Source organism: Arvicola amphibius, chromosome 1 (genome assembly GCF_903992535.2).
Source record: "Arvicola amphibius chromosome 1, mArvAmp1.2, whole genome shotgun sequence".
Classification (NCBI taxonomy): domain Eukaryota; kingdom Metazoa; phylum Chordata; class Mammalia; order Rodentia; family Cricetidae; genus Arvicola; species Arvicola amphibius.
The window spans coordinates 194,517,679-194,535,270 of NC_052047.1; the positions used below are offsets into that span (position 1 = coordinate 194,517,679).

The 17,592-nt window shown below is 42.8% G+C and overlaps 1 pseudogene; it reads right to left on the reverse strand.

Moving 5' to 3' along the window:
* Positions 1-15,340, reverse strand: part of LOC119806369 — a 31,973-nt pseudogene extending 16,633 nt beyond the window's left edge.
* Positions 15,341-17,592: the final 2,252 nt, after the last annotated feature.

Genomic DNA, 17,592 nt, shown 5'->3' on the forward strand with positions numbered 1-17,592 from the left:
TGCCTACCTAAGTTTTGCCCTATCAACAGGCCAAGGCAGTTTCTTCATTAATGGTAATCACAGCATAATCATCATCCTCTTCTTTTTTTTTTTTTTTTTTTTGGTTTTTCGAGACAGGGTTTCCCTGTAGTTTCTAGAGCCTGTCCTGGAACTAGCTCTTGTAGACCAGGCTGGCCTCGAACTCAGAGAGATCCGCCTGTCTCTGCCTCCCAAGTGCTGGGCTTAAAGGTGCATGCCACCATTGGCTTTCATCTTCTTTTTTCTTTTTGGTTTTTCGAGACAGGGTTTCTCTGCAGCTTTTTTTTAGAGCCTGTCCTGGAACTAGCTCTTGTAGACCAGGCTGGCCTCGAACTCAGAGAGATCCGCCTGCCTCTGCCTCCCGAGTGCTGGGATTAAAGGCGTGCGCCACCACCGCCCGGCTTCATCATCCTCTTCTTATCTACCGCCATCATAGCTCCTTGTGCCCCAAATCAAAGCTATGTCTTTCACACCCTCTCAGATTTACACCTCCAGCCCACATCTTTAGCTTTGCAGTACTAATCCCCAGTTTCTGGGGAAGGACGCAAGGGCTGGAGAGAAGAAAGGCATATCCTCCCTTGCTCAACTTGCAGACCACTGATGGAATTCTCTCTGAGACAAGAAGTTCTCCCCTGCTCTCTCCTGACTGGACAAGTCTAGCATCCAGTCCGCCTTTGGTTTTTCAAGCACTTTTGTCCCTCCAAACGGACATGTGATTAGAGAATGAGAAAACCATGGAACATCTGATTGACATGATCAGATTTAAACCGGGGGTCAATCCGTTTAAAGACACTTAAGGAGAGCCAACAACAATGGAGGAAAACTCAGCAGTACTATGACATGTATTCTTTACATTAGTTTCTGTGATACTCACGTTGACTCTCATATGCACATGAGAGCTTGAATATCCAGTCCCTCTTGTGATCTGAGTTTCTCAAAACATCCGAGAAAACACAGTTATTCCAAATATCACCCGGACTGAAGTTGACACACAGTGAACTCCCTCCATCGAGCGGGGCAGACGATCATGTAGGTCATGCCTTTTCAGCTGGAGCTAAGGGGAGGCGGGGCATGTGGGGCCTAAGTGGAAATCTTCACAGAAGATCGCATAGTCTCGCCCAGTGCGGAGAAAGGATACAGTCTGGAATTCCACCAAGTTGTCTTTTCCCTGATGCAAACCTGATGGTCATGTGCCAGAGAAGGGGCGGGTTTCAAGAAGAGGAGTGACATTGTAGAACAAGCCAAGTGCATGCGGTTTCCACCCAGAACAAAGGAAAATGAGAGTTGGCAGATTCGCCTTACTCTGATCCCATGAAGAAGCCTAAGATAGTTCAGGAATTTCAATGAGACCAGAACGGAACCGTGCATGGATGAATGGGAGAGAGACGGGTAAGGGTTTCCACTCTCTGACTAGTGAAGACCGACAGAAGAGTTAATACTTTTGCTTACCTTCAGACTTCCTTGATTGCAATACTGTGTGACAATGCAGATGTTAGGCGGTTCAGTGCACACACCAAAGAAGGGAACAATGTTTTCATGCTTTAATTCACACATCTGGACATCATAGTGGCAATATCATTATGTGACCATACTGTGTGCTTTATCCCTTTTAAGGTGCTATGAGAGAACTCCTTCCATTTTACAGGCAAAGGGGCAGGTGCCTGAACGGTGGAGTAACTCGTTGAAGGGGATACAAATGACAAATGGCACAACAGGAAGAAAACCCAGGGAGTCTGGCAAACAAACAGGGGGTTATCAAAGTCCAATCCAAGCCATGGGTAGTAATTAAACCTCATCGTCACAGACGGATCCTCCACTGCACCCCTGGTTGTGGCTGTTAATGCCAGTACGTGACACCGGGTCACTGACCCAATACAAAGTGTCAAACCCTCTCCAAGATCCAAGTGCAAAAGGAAGCGGGCAACCATTACAGACACAGGATGAAGGGTCAGAATTAGGGCCCTGAAGGAAAAGGTAAGGGGGCAGGTAGAGGTAGGAGGGAGACAGGCTTCACATTCCTGTCTAAGAGCAAAGAGTCTGAGGTCCAAGTCCCAAGTCCCTGCAGCAGAGAAAGAACAATGTGTCAAACTAGGAAACATCCTTCCACCTTTGAACCTTTGGGAAGAAGGCCACTTCTTACAGTGGGAACCGAGGGCCTCACCAGCCAGACTTCCTGCAGCACACTTGGCTTCTTAAGCCATGCTTCTGCTTCCTCATCAATATAGCAGAGGGCCACGCATTTTCCCTGGAATAAGAAACAAAGTAGAAAATTATTTTTTCCTTTTAGTACTTTAAATGAATAGGCACTTTTGCCTGCATGTATGTCTGTACACCACATGTGTGCAGTGCCTGAAGAGAACAGAAGAGGGCGTTAGATCCCCTGGGATGGGAGTTACAGGTGGTTGTGAGCTGCCAGGGGTGTGTTAAGAATCAAACTCAGGTTCTCTGGAAAAGCAACCAGTGTTCTTAAACACTGAGTCATCTCTCCAGTCTCAAAGTAGAATGTTCTTAACTCAGAATGATCCAGAAAAGGTGAGAAAGGGGAATGAGAAAACTGAGGAGAAAGCCATCTATGGGAGATAGCATCCAGCTCCTCACTGACCAGTCAACCCCCTTGGTGACACTGTGGAAGGTCTAGGACTCGAACTGTTCAGCAGTAGGTCTCCTTCAACTGCCATCACAGCCCTTCAAGGTAGCTGTGGTTAGACCCGTTCTAGACAGGATCACCGAGGCTGGGTAGCTTGCCCAGGAAGGCACATGTGTGGTCATCAGCCAGATCTGAATATCTGATTCCAAGACCAACTCTCTCTTCTATGTCTCATCATCATCCAAGAAAATAGTAAGTTGACACCCTACATCCGGAGTCAGGTGCCTAGTTCAAGTCTATTGTTACAGTTCAGTTTAGCTTCTCCAAGCCTCTCTTTCTCACCCTGCAAAATGTCAGGGACCACCACCACCAAATTTGTATGGTTTGGGGAAGGATGGGATGAGTTAAAGCAACACTTGGCACATAAATCTTGTGGGAAATCGCACATTTTACTTTTGTTAGCTATTGTGTCTGCTTTTAGAGTCACTCAATCCCTAAGCACAAAAATGTATTAATGATGAGGGAGGAGCTGATCAGAAGGAACGATGTGGTCTGCAAACCCCAGGGAAGGCAAGACTCAGATCAGCTCAGTATCATCCCAGATCTGCCACTTTCAGTGCAGAAGCAAGGGTGAAGGGTTCGGGACAGAGACAGGACTTCTACGGAGGAAGGGATGTCTGTGGGGACTGGGGAAAAGATTCCTGGAAGAAGTGATGCCTGTGCTGAACCCTGGAGGATGAGGAGAAGGCTCCAGCTAGGGTGGGGAAGACAAAGTGGACTTGACACTGCCAGAAGTTGAAACCGCACTTTAGAGCAACAGTCGGTGATTGCTTTGCTTGGCATTTTCTGCCTCCATTTCCCAGGACCTATTCAACCTTCCCCAAAGGCAGCTGAGCTTTTAGAGGGTGACTCAGCATGTGCGCTGGGGCACTCAAGGCCAACTGAAAAAGGATGGGGGAAGTAATGCCTGAGCTTCCATAGCAGGCCAGTTTCGCACTGCAGAGGTACCAGTAGCCACCACAGAGTCATTAAAGTCTGGGATACAGAAATCCACACTCTGAGACTGTGCTACCTACTTAGTTTGCCACTGGCCACATGGGACTACTTAAATTGTGTGTCTATAGCTGGGCACGCATATGGTACCAGAGGTCAGGGTTGGGGGCTTTCTTATATTGGTTTCCACCTTACTTTTGAGACAGGCTCTTTTGCTGAACCTGAAGCTCGTCAGGTCAGCCAGACTGACTGGCCAGCAAGCCCATCTCTGCTTCTCCAGCACTGGGGTCGTAGGCATGTGTTGCCACTCCTGGTTGCTGTCCTATGTGGGTCCTGGGGACTGAAACTCAAGCTCCGGTGCTTACGCAGTGAGAGCTGTATTGGCCAAGTCAGCGCTGCAGTTCCCTAGCTATTTAAATGTAATTATTGCTAACATTCAGTTCCCCTGGAGTGTTCAGTCGCCTGTGGCTATTGGTGATGGTAGCTTTGGGGTAGTGCCATCACCACGGAAGGGGTTCTACTGGGAGTTCTATGTCTGATCAAATCACGAGTATAGGAATCACAGGGGAGCTTGTCAGAATGCAGAATCCCAGTCTCCACCCTGCGGACCCCAAATCTTTACTCTAGAAACATTTCTTAAGTTCTTTTTAAAGTAAGATGTAATATTTGTACATACCTTTTCTGCATTTTTTAAAAAAAATTATTGTGTTTCAGTTCTCAAAGTTAGAGAAACACCAGTCTAGAGACACAAAGCTCCTGGGATTTTGCTTGGAGGATGCCCTTGTATTCATAATGCCTGGCCTGACCAAATTCAATTGGAGAACAGGACAGACATTCACATTAACTTTCATATGCACAGAAGTACCTGGTAAAATCACACAGGGACATAAACATCTCTTCACCCCGTGGGCTCCTGACAAAGGATCTACAATCTGCAGAAACCTTCACAGTAGACATGCTGCTAACATTGTACCTGACACAGGTGTGCCTCGTTGGAATGGCTGGAAAACAAGACACAGCTTGATTGCTCTCAAGAATGATACAGAAATAGGATAAACGGGTAGATTATTGAATCTACCTTAATACATAAAACAACTGTTAATCTCAAAATATTTTACATTGGTATGGATTTTAGATTATTGATATAAATTTAAGGATAATTTTGTTATGCTCACTCTATATTTTTACTCTTATTTAAGGTATTATATCTTTATAGCTCAATCAAAAATGTAAGGCATAATTAAAAATACCAATTTATAAAAATGCAGTTAATCATCTATAATAGTCAAACTTATAGTCTTATTAGTAAGGTTTTCTACATATACAAAGATATACTTCAGATAGATAGGTATTCTTCAAACATTTCGAAGACCTACATAATATGGCATTTAAAATCTTTTAATAACTTAGAATTTCCATGACAGTGAGACATGTCAGCTCCTGATAGCACCAATGTACTCCAGAAAACATTATGGGCATTGCAGAAACTCTATATGGAATTTATTTTCTTCATGGTAAAAGCTTGCCATGTGGGCACAGAATGTGCCCTTGCTTCAATTGCTGACAGTTACTCTCCAAACCGGGTCAGTCAGACACAAGAAAGGTGAATGCCAAACTTTGCCAAAACAAGGTAAAACAGTCATTCAAATTTCCCTAATTCTATATACCCAAAGGATGCTCAATCATACCACAAGGACATGTGCTCAACTATGTTCATAGCAGCATTGTTCATCATAGCCAGAACCTGTAAACAACCTAAATGCCCCTCAACCAAAGAATGGATATGAAAAATTTACACAATAGAGTACTACACAGCAGAAAAAAATAACGACATCTTGAAATTTGCAGACAAATGGATGGATCTAGAAAACATAATATTGAGTGAGGTAACCCAGACCCAGAAAAACAAATATCATATGTACTCACCCATAAGTGGCTTTTAGAAATAAAGCAAAGAAAAATCAACCTACAATTCATAATCCCAGAGAACCTAGACAACAATGAGGACCCTAAAGAGACATAAATGGATCAAATCTACATAGAAAGTAGAAAAAGACAATATTTCCTGTGTAAATTAGGAGCATGGGGACCATGGAAGAGAGTAGAAGGGGACTGGAGAGGAAGGGAGGGGAGTGGAGAAAAATATATGTCAATTAAAAACAACAAAAAACTTAAATAAAATAAATAAATGCATGGATTGTTTTAAAAAGAAATCCTGATTCACAGAAAAGTCCATCACATATGCTGGACCTGTAGGTCAAAGATGATGCTTCAACATTACAGAAGAAACTTGGGTGACTATCAGGCAGCCAGCTGTTTTGATCATTTCTTATACTCTTTGAAGTTACTTGCCTGCATTTCCTCCTTACTCAGGTAATAATATTATTTCCTTCTCAAATCTTGGATGGAGTTGAAGACTAGATATATATATAATTATAATTTTTCTTTGTTATGATAAAAATATAAATTAGATAATACTTTAAACTCACCAAGATAGGATAGATAATTAAATATTTTTAATTTCTTCAAATACAAATAGAAAAGATATTATAACTGTAAGTCTTACTTGATAATTGTTTTATTGTTTATAATTTTACTATGTTAAAGTTAAAACCTTCCTTTTTGATTAGACAGAAAGGAGGAAATGCTACAGGATAACCCTTCTCTATGCTGTGAATATATGTTGCTCTCCATCAGTTGATAATAAAAGCTACTTTGACCTATAGAAAAGCGGTGCATAGCTCCCTTAGAAAGCCAAACTGAATACATGGAAAAAGAAGGACAGAGTCGAGAGAGGCACAAGCCAGCTGTCCAAGAAACAAGATGCCAAAGGACCAATAAAGCCAGGCCAAGAGGCAATGTGTAGATTAATAGAGATGGGTTAACGTAAATGTAAGAGACAGTAATAAGTCTGAACTATAGACCCAGCAGTTTGTAATTAATATTAACCTTCTGAGTGATTATTTAGAAGTAGCTGCAGGATGAGGCAGGACAGGGAAACCTCCGTTTACAAAGGAGGATAAATTACAAGATCACATAGTCAATACCTAGAAAAGCCAGTGCTTAGAACTCTGATCTTTCTGATCCAAAATGTATCTACTTGCTACATGCCTCATTCTTGGCATCAGCACCACCACGGGTAAGAAGCCTCTAAGGCCAGACTGCCTACATTCATGTTCTAGCTATGGTACTCAAGGAGAAATGGGAGGGAGTCAATTTCCAGAGTAAGGCTTGGTTACCTCTGTGTTTAATATTTCCAGCACTTTTGTACAGCTTCAGAACATAGGAGCCTAATCCTGTTTATAGTGAATATTGATGGAACCCTAATGTACAAAACCAAGCAAATCAGATTACAGCTCTGGGTGTGGAGATTGAAGAGGAAACCCAAATCCCTGGGGACATTTGGAAGTAGCTTGACTAGTAGAAACACATCTCTTGGTTTTAGGACACCAAAATCTCCAAGACTTGGTACCAGCCAATCTTCCTATCCTTCAGCATGACATGTTCTAATATCCTGATGTTCTGACATTCTATGTGACTTCTCTCCTTGTCATTGCTAGCAATTCATTCATCCTGAATGGCACCTCCTTTAAGAAACCTTCAAGTTTCTTTCCATTTCAGGGCTTCCACCTCACCATGGAGACACCCCTCTGCAACCTTCTGGGGCATCTTGAAGCCTTGAACTGTGCTTGGGCTACCCCGATGGGAGACTGCTATGAATGTTATGCAAATGGACTATTTGTGGCACACATTGGTAGGTTAAAGGGGTTAATGTTTCCAATAGAACTAGAGGCTCCACAGGAACACCCCCACAGAAGTGCTGAGCTTTAGAAAACTACCAGTCATTTCTAAAGAGTCAAAAGCCAAGTCTCGGCCACAGATGGAACCATATATCAACCACCCCAACAAGGCTCAGGGAGTGTTGTGGAAGAGGGGACTGAAAGACTGTAAGCTCTGGGTAAGTGGAAGGCTGGCCTTGGGGAATTCAAGGACACATGGTTGCTTACCAGCACAGACTCAACATGAGATAGAGTTTCTTTAAAAGTCCAACATGGAGCATGGATGAGCTCTGGGAAGTTTTGGTTGCTGAGGAAGAAAGAGTCACTTTCAGAGTAGAGTGGGTGGCCATCAGTAGGCTGCCCATGCCCCAGTGGGTGACCCTTCACGCATTTGTGTATTGTCTTAGTGTTGGGGGGGGCGTGAAGTCAGGAGAGAAATGAAGATGTTTTGGGGGAGAGAGGTGGAAGGAGGAATGGGGATGTGGGTGCATTGTACAGATTACGATAGAAACAGATGTAGTTTGATGTTAAAATTTGAGTTTTTGAAGGCAGGGAAGCATTCTCAGACAAATATAACCTAGAAACTTAGCTCAGGTCTTGAGACTCTTCTGATTGTTCACTTGATCAGTGAGCCACCCCCTAGCCCTCATAAGTTCCTACGGAGGTCCCTTCAAGTCACCAGGGAAGTGTGTGGCCTCCCCTTGTGCTGGGGCAGAAGAGTGATGTTGTCATAACGGATCTGCCGCAAAGTGTTTCCATGACGACTGCGCTTTTCCTCTCAGATCCATAACACCAGACCAGCAATGGCAGCCACTGTGGCAAGAACCAGGATGGTCCCTGTGAGAACCACAGCAGGTGCAGCCATACCTAGAGGTAGAGACAGCCATTACGCAGGCCCACCTATGAGTAGAGGTAAGCATGTCTCTGGGATCCTACCGTGCTAGCATGGCCAGTATAGTCGCTTCATTTTTTGTTAACAGAAACTTCTATAGTAAGAACATAGGAACAACTTCCAACACTTGGGTTGAACATGAACTATGCATTCTCCAGGCATGGTATATCTAATTCAAAAGTCAGACTCCTAACCAGTCATTCAGCTATATCCTCCTTCCCAGATTATTTCTGCCTACTTGAAGGAATCTCTAAGACTCAAATCTCAGGAGCCAAGGTTCCCTAGAGAGATGGCTCTAAACAGGGAAGGTGAGCAATGGTACCCCTGGGAGATAGTGATGGCATTGGAAAACACTCATTTCTAGTTAGAGGGTGCTACTTCTCACTGTCCACAAGCACAGGACAGCCTCACACAGGAAGGTTTTCTGGCCCCAAAGACAGCGTTGTTGAGAAACCATCCCTGCTACCTCCTCTGAGCTTGAGTCATGCTTGCCTGCTACAGTAGAAGGCTCAGTTTTGCAAAGCTCGGCATGAAATCCAAGCCGGATCTGTCTCCAGGAAGGGAGCCATGAAGCCAAGAGATATTAGAGGCATTCCTCCAATGCCTTTAAAGCAGAAAAGACAAAGGTCCGTGTTTAGTGCATTTATGCCACCAGTCTCCACCTCAGAAGAGCAACTTCACGCAGCAAGAGCACCTGAGGCATACATTAAAAAACAAACCAGGGACTGGAGAGAGGTGTCTCTGTGGGCCACACTGGTACCTGCTGTGAAGTCTAATGACCTAGCTGAGACCCTGGGACTCTCATGATAAATGAGATAAGGAGCCACAGTTGGGATATTGTGTTTCTGTATTCTGCCCTGGAATCCTGAAGAGGGTCATACCCATAATCTCTGCAAAACCCCCTTAAAGCCCATAGTGGATCTTTGTGAGCTCAGAAAGCTCTGACGTCATAATAAGATGTTGTTATCTACAAGGTCCATGGGGAAGAACTGATTTTGACTGGGCAGTGGTGATCCATGCCTTTAATCCTAGCTCTCAGAAGGGAGAGGTAGGTGGATCTCTGTGAGTTCGAGACTAGTCTGGTCTCCAGAGCTAGTTCCAGGAAAGCCAGAGTTTCACTGAGAGACACTGTCTTGAATAACACAGACAAAAGCAAAGAACTGATTGTGTGTATATGTGTATGTTTATATCAAAAAATGTCTAGTGTTTTACATGTGTTTACAGTACTGTATTGGTCTGCTTTCATAGGTGCCTACTCAATGCTAGGTGCTTCCCCCTATGTAATTTTCTATGTTAAAGTTAAAAACCTTCTTTTTAAACAGAAAGGGGAAGGTGTTGTGGAAGTCCCCTCTGTGTGCTGTGATTACCTTAATGAATAAAGACTTCTTTGGACCTATAACAAGGCAGGACTTAGGTAAGCAGGTAGACTGAATGCTGGAGAAAAGAAGGGCGGAGTAGAGAAAAGCCATGGAGCTGACAGAGATAGATGCTGGAAACTTTAGCTAGTAGGTCACAGCCACATGGTAATACACAGATTAATAAAGATGGGTTAAATTAATATGTAAGAGTTAGTCAATAAGAAGCTAGAGCTAATGGGCCAAGTAGTGATTAATTAATACAGTTTCTGTGTGATTATTTCAGGGCTGAGCAGCCGAGAACCAACAAGTGGCTCACTCCCTCCAACACCTCTACAACAGCTGGAAAAGAGAGATACCAAGAAATGAGCCATCTTTTCACCCTGATAGGGTCCACAGTCCAACCCTCACTCCTCATCAAACCCTGCCTTCAGTGTCTCAGCATGGCCCCAGAGTGGGAGGAGCTTCCTCTCTTGCCAGTGTTCTCTGTAAAACATTCCTCATGTTCTTCTGAACACACTCATATTTCTCTGTTATTCCCTCATGACTGCTCTGACAAAGCCAATCTGCTTGATTGAACTGTGCCTGTTCCATATTTGACTGTTCCTCCCTGGCTATTCATCCTGTTATCCTCTTGACAAAGGCAATCGGAACAGCCTGAGGACCCAATGGCAACTCATCTGCTACATCAACATAGTGTATTGACAGACACTCAGGGCCAGCCTGGAAGGCTGATGTCATTAATGGTTCTTGTTCATTGTCTGAGGAGACCCAGCTATGAGGCAATACAGTAATTTAGTACAAAGCTCCACTGTAGCTTCCCATCCCATAACTCTGTGGTCATGGGCATGGACTTCACAAAAGATTATAAAACCACTATTTAATTTAGGCTAAGGAAGACAATGGTGTGTGTGTTGTGGGGTCAGGTGAGGCAGAATTAAGAAAAATAAAAGCACAATTGACTGTACACAAACCACTACCAGACCTGCTTCTTGGAGGCATTGGGGCTTTGGAAGGGCAGCCCCCTCTGCCCCTCTGTTTGTGGGAGCTGCCATCTCCAGTGTCATCTCCATAGGAGCAGGGGGCGATGAGAAACACCGACTCACAGACTTTGGGGGAAGCCCTTCACCTTGTCATTTCTCAGCGCTTCTGTCAAAAAACTGTCCTAAAAAGTAACAGTAAATTTCACCGTGCCTTAGGAAATGATCCGTGGGTCCCAAGTACATTCAAGGCAGTACAGAACTCTAATTGCTGTTAGATGCTGATTCTTGGAAATGGAATAAACCCAGAAGGTGCTGTAATCCTGGATCCATGATTGCTGGCTGGGCACACAAGCAGCAGGAAGTAAGTCAAAGAGTAAAGAAGGAAGAAGATAGTGGTGCACCAAGGACCTAAGACACAGAAAGCTTATGTAACAGCAAAGATTGCTAAGCTGAACACGTTTAGGACAGTCAGGTCTCCATTTTGCCTTGTGGTTTCAGGGTTTAGTACCATTGCTATCATGTCTGTTATTATCCCTGACAAATACCTCTTACTGCATGTGTCTCAAATTCCCTAGTATAAGCATATATAGAAGCACACATGCACAGGTATGTGTCTACATATACATACAAAGAATGTATTTTTATACAACTAAGATTGTTGCTCTGCAGTTTATTTTTTGAAACATAAGCCTAGGTGGTTTTATCAAATGGATCTGGTTTTTAAAGATAAGTGGATAATTGTTGGAGGAGGCCACTTGTTCATTCTCGGGTGCTTAGACTAGTTTCCTGACTGCCCAGACTCCCAAAATAATCACACAGAAACTATATTATTTAAATATAGTTGGCCAATCACTTAAGCATATTGCTAGCTAGCTCTTATATCCTTGGTTAACCCATTTCTATTAATCTGTGTATCGCCACGTGGCTGTGGTTTACCAGCAAGATTCCTTCCAGCTTCTGGCTTCCACCATCTGTCCCCAATGGGGCTACACGGCTTTTCCCTGACTCCACCTTCTTCCTACCAGCATTTCGTTTAGTTCCCTCCCACCCCGCCCAGCTTTACTCTGCCCTATCACAGGCCAAGACAGTTTCTTTATTCATTAACCAAAGCAACACATGTACAGTAGGACTTCCCACACAAGATAATCACGTTTGCCTTGCAGCAACATTGATCAAATATCTAGCAGCACTGTGGCAAGTGTGTGGCTCTTCAGCCTATTCCACCACTACCAAAGAAGCAGACCACCTGAGAACCGCCTCCTTGGGCCAGTGTAATGGCCTCTACAGGTCTTTGTTAGGTTCAACACAGACATAGGGATATCTATGGAAGAGCAGAAATGACAGCCATCTGAGAGTCCTTCGGATAGGCTTTTGTACCTGGCGGAAATGAGAGTTTAGCTGGTGTATGCTTACCTGGAGGGCAGAGGATGGACTCCGGAGCCTAGTCCAGGCCTAGTCCCTCACTAACTGTGCAGAGGAACTCTGGGTAAATGCTTTCAGTTCGGTCTTGGTCTACTTATGTGTGTGTGTGTGTGTGTGTGTGTGTGTGTGTGTGTGTGTGTGTCTGTGTGTGTGTGTGTGTATACACATTCATGCTCATATAATGGTGTGTATGTGTGTGCAAGTGCATGTCAGAGGTCAACCTTGAGTGTTATTTTCTATTCCATCCTCTTGTATTTTTGAGTAGAGCCTTTCACTGGCCTGAAGCTCACCAACTAGGCTAGGTCAGGTAGCAATAAAGCCCTGGGAAGTAATCTATTCCCTACTTCCCCAGAACAGGGATTCTAAGTGTGGGATGCCAAGCCTTTTAAAGTCGGTTCTGGGGACCAAAGTGGAGCTCATATCTGTATGTCAAGTACCACTGACTGAGCTGTACCCCTGGGTCCTCATCCCTGGTGTTAAGACAAACCTTCAAGAGTACTGACCTCCGGAGCTGTACTGAGTACCTGGCTCCCATTCACATCCTGTTACACGGTCCTTCTTGTCACCTCTCACTACCGAACCACTGACCAGTAGATAGACCCCTGCCTCCAGCTGCTACAGGATAAAAGCAAATTCTCCAGTGTGAAGTTCCAGGTTCTCTGCAGCCTGCAGAATGCTTTTTGTATCTTCCAAGCTGCAGATTAGGATGATAACTAAATGAAGGAGAGACAGAGTTAGCGAGCTATGCACGCTCGCATATGCGTGTGTGTGTCATACTCCCCCCCGCCCCGTACACACTCTTTTTCATGTCTAAAATAAAACCACTCCAAACAAAACACAGCCTCTTTCTTTCTTTGAACATACTTCAGGAAATAGAGATGTCTATGCTATTGCAAGACAGTGTATTTAAACTAAGTCTATGAAATACAAGCGGCCAGCCTTTGCTCTTCAGAAGATAATCTTTAGCACAGTCTTCTGCCATCACAATGTACAAGTCCAAGAAGTTTGAGATCATTTTTGTTTGAGGACATGGAACCAGCTCCCAGTGACCTACTTTCTGAAGCCAGGCACCATCTCCTAAAGCAGTGGCTCTAAACCTGTGGATCTCAACCCCTTTGTGGGTCAAACAACCTTTCACAAGGATCACTTAAGACCACTGGAAAATGTTACAGTTCATAACACTAACAAAATTATGGTTAGAAAGTAGCAGTAAAAATAATTTTGTGGCTGGAGGTCACAACAGCCTGAGGAATTGTATTAAAGGGTGGTAGCATCAGGAAGGTTGAGAACCACTGCCTTAAAGATTCCAGAACCTTACAAAATAGTCAACAGTTGGGGACCAAGCACTAGCTATTTTTGGAGTTCCAAGAAGAGTGGAGTGGAGAGATCAGAGAAGACTGAATACTCTCACCAGAGAGAAGGCCTCCCTGAGGAGGGGGACGTGGGGCTGAGCCGTGAACACTGAGAGAAAGCCCCTGAGGGTGGCCATGGGTGACACTCTGAGTACAAAGATTTGGCAAATCCCAATATCCCAAGGTCATGAAGAATGAGTTCCTTGAGAACACAGAAGAGCCAGTGACTAATCAAGGCATTCTCAGCAGTACCACTAGAGCGATTGTTGCCGTCTGTCGGCCAACTACCCATTCAGACATGGCGCTAAGCCCTTCTTACATATAACCCTATTTAGTCCCAGCCTTTCCCAGGAAGACTCTGTTGAGTAGAGAAGGTGTCTAAGGCACAGAGAGGTTAGGATACTTCTCCACAGACACACAGCTAGAAAGTTGAGAGGCTTGAATGAAAACTAACCATCTCTGCCTCCATAGCCCATGTTCTCTGTAACAAAGTCCGAGACCCAGATGACCAGAAATATGCTTCTACTTACACTGCAGAGCACAGGACTATTAGAGCTGAAAATTCATACCACATAAAACATACATATTATATATATATATAAAGAAATTACACTAATGTATCATTATGTTTGTACCTTGTCTCTACCTGCTTTTTACTTATAGAAAAATAAGTATAAAGACAAAGACCAAAGCTATTTATAAACAATGTTCAAACATAAGCAAAGGAAGTTCTTGCTGACTTACTTCTGGCTACTGATGCCATTCTTCTGAGGTCGTCTTGCAGAAGGTCTGGGCTGCTGTTGCTGTACTTAATTCAGTGATGACAAAATGCAGCTGGAGTCCATCCTCAACAGCACCCCCCCCACAACTCATCCACTCCATCGCTGGAGGAAGCCCCCAACGAGCCTCCAGACAGCCCAATGTCTCTCGAGGAAAGTAATATGCATGCTGTAAAGATTATGTCCAAGGATGAGACATTATCTCTACTGGACAGACTTCATACCTTGGAATCCTTAATGAGGGAATTAGAGCAGAACACTGGACAGGAGATCCAGACATTACAAAAGGAAGTGGTAAACAGATTTGAAAAGATTAAGGAAATTATTGTATCTGATGACAAGGAACAAAAGGTAAAAAGGCAAAATTTAACCTTTTCGGTACTAAAAAAGGATAGCTTCCCGCAAGTTCCGCCCATCTTTCTAGTAATAACATCAGAAAAAGTATCTGGCTCCAAGTATCCTAAGATTGTCAAGGAATATACATGTGAGCCCATACATATGACTGATCTAAAAGAAATTAAACAAGCAGTTGTAGCTTACAGACTACATTCGTCCTTTGTTAGGGAAATGGTCAAAACATGGGCTTTCAGTAGCAAAGCCACGACTCAAGATTGGGCTCAGTTAATCTCAGCAGTCCTAGAAAATGGACTGCAATTGCTTTGGAGGCACTTTTTAAAAGAGGAAGTGAAAATTTTAGAACAACAAGAAAAAAACAAAAGGACTTGAGATTTCCCTAGATCAAATTCTAGGTGAAGGACATTACTCTGATCCTCAGGATCAAGCTCTTTATGATGACCACGCCTTATTCCTATGTAGCACAGCAGCTTTAAAGGCTTGGGACAGGATTCAGTAACTAGGAAAGAGAGTTGAATTGTATCTTAGGGTTAAACAGGGTCAGAGAGAAACTTTTAGTGACTTTTTGCAAAGACTAACTAGGGCTGTACAAATAGGGGTGACTGACCCAGAAACTAGATGTATAATAATTGAATATTTGGCTTATGAGAATGCCAAAATTGAGTGCAAACAGATCCTTAGGCCTTTAAAGATCAGGTCAGCACCCATGGATGAATGTGTCTTGCATACAATGAATGTTGAGACACTTGACTAAGGTACTGAAATGTAGGTAGGAAAAGCAATTTGTAATGGTAAGAGAAGACATCAAAATACCAAATGTCTTCATTGTGTTAGAGTGGAACATCCGAGAAGGGATTGTAGACAATGGATTTTTAGGAATAATGCCTTCTCTGGGAATGGCAGAAATAGGAGGACTCAGTCTTAAGGTTTATGTAGGAGGTATGGCAAAGGCTGACATTGGACCAATGAATGTAGGTCAATGAAAGATAGACAAGGGAACCCGATGCCATTGGGAAACACCACGGGGGGAGAGCCTCTTGCAGGCCCCCATGACGAATGTGGTCCAGTCATTCCAAGTTACTGTGGAGAATGTGTCTCTTCAGGAAAATTTAAAAATCCAGTGCCTGCTGTAAAAAGCAATAGTGGTCTGAATGATGGGTTAAATGTGGAGGATGAGTCAAAAAACTCCAGTAGGACAGTGGAAACGTGTATTTGGCAGACTTCTATAAATTATCAAAGACCAAAGCTAAGAGTTTGTATAAATGGCATTTTCATTGAAGGCTTATTAGACATGGGTGCAGATGTAAGTATCATTCCTCCAGGGTATTGGCCTCTGAATTGGCCTCTTCAAGAGGTAGATGTTCAGTTCCTGGGGATTGGAACCCTATCTAGGGTAAAACAAAGCATGAGATGGGTTGAATGCATAGGGACAGAAGGGCAAATAGGAAGATTAAGGCCATATATAGCCAATATTGCAAGGAATTTGTGGGGTTGTGACCTGTTGCAGTAATGGAATACCCAGATTAACATTCTTGCAGCCCCCAAAACTTATGTTTCTGAGGAAAATATTAGAAGATATCATAGACGATGTATACCAGTCATTCGGGCTGTACAAAAACACAAAGCAATTGATAAATTTTCAGAGGTACCAACAGCCCTACCTTTAAAATGGTTAACTGAGAAACTAATATGGGTTAAGCAGTGGCCTCTAGCTGAGGAAAAGTTGCAGGCTTTAGAACCTCTGTTACAAGAGCAACTAGATGCTTGACATATAGAAGAATCCACCTGTAATTTTTTGTTAAAAAGAAATCTACAAAATGGAGAATGGTGACAAATCTGAGAGCTGTCAACAAGGTAATTCAACCTTTTGCCCCTCTACAGTCTGGAATTCCTCTGCATTCTTGGTTACCAAAGGGATGGCCTCTAATAGTTATTGATTTAAAGGATTGTTTCTTCACTATACCTTTATAAGAAAAGTACAAAGAAAAGTTTGCCTTCACAGTGCCTACTTATAATAATTCTCAGCCTACTAGGAAATATCAATGTACCATCCTCCCACAGGGAATGCTCAATAGCCCCACCCTATGCCAATACTTTATCAGCCAGCAATTGTAAATAATATGTAAGCAATTTCCTAAGTTTATAGTCTACCATTACATGGATGACATTTTGTTATTTGATTCAAATACAGATACTTTAGAAAGGATGTTTGAAGAAGTAAAGAAAGTCTTGCCTAAATGGGGCTTACAAATTGCTCCTGAAAAGATTCAAAGAGCAGATTCTGTCAATTACCTAGATTACAGAATAGGCTTACAGAAAATTAGAACACAAAAGGCACAAATTAGGAGAAACCAGTTGTGGATTGTTAATGACTTTCAAAGATTATTAGGAGACATTTCCAGTTTATGACAGGCTGTTGGGATAACACCTGATCTAATAATTTATTTAAAAAAATTTTAGATGGTGATAAAGACTTGAATAGTCTCAGAGAATTAACAGCTAAAGCAGAAAAGGAATTGACAATTGTTGAGGAGAAATTACAAGAGGCACATGTGGGTGGGGTGAATCCTAATTTTCATTGTATTCCAGTTGTATTGACTTTGAGAATTTCTCCTACAAGAATTTTAATGCAGAGGGATGGATCTTTTTACCACATAAACCAAGTAAAAAATTAAAAACTTATGTGGAAAAAGTCTTTGAATTAATTATAAAAGGTAAATTGAGACTTTGTCAGTTAGCAGGTATAGACCCAGCAGAGATTATAGTGCCTTTTACTGCTGATGAAATAAAAAAGTTATGGGAAGACAATGAACCCTGGCAAAGAGTTGTGCTAATATTTTGGGAGAAATTAATAGCAATTATCTCAAAAGTGATAGACTTAATCTTATAAAGAGAACTTTTTGGATTCTTCCTTGAATTGTACATGATGCACCAATAATTGGAGCTCGTAAATTTTATACTGGTGCAAATAAATCAGGGAAGGCAGGTTACAAATCAGAAGAATTAAGTAAGCTGGAAAAAAGCCCTTATAATTCTGTTTAGAAGGCAGAATTATATGCTATTCTTATAGTATTAAGG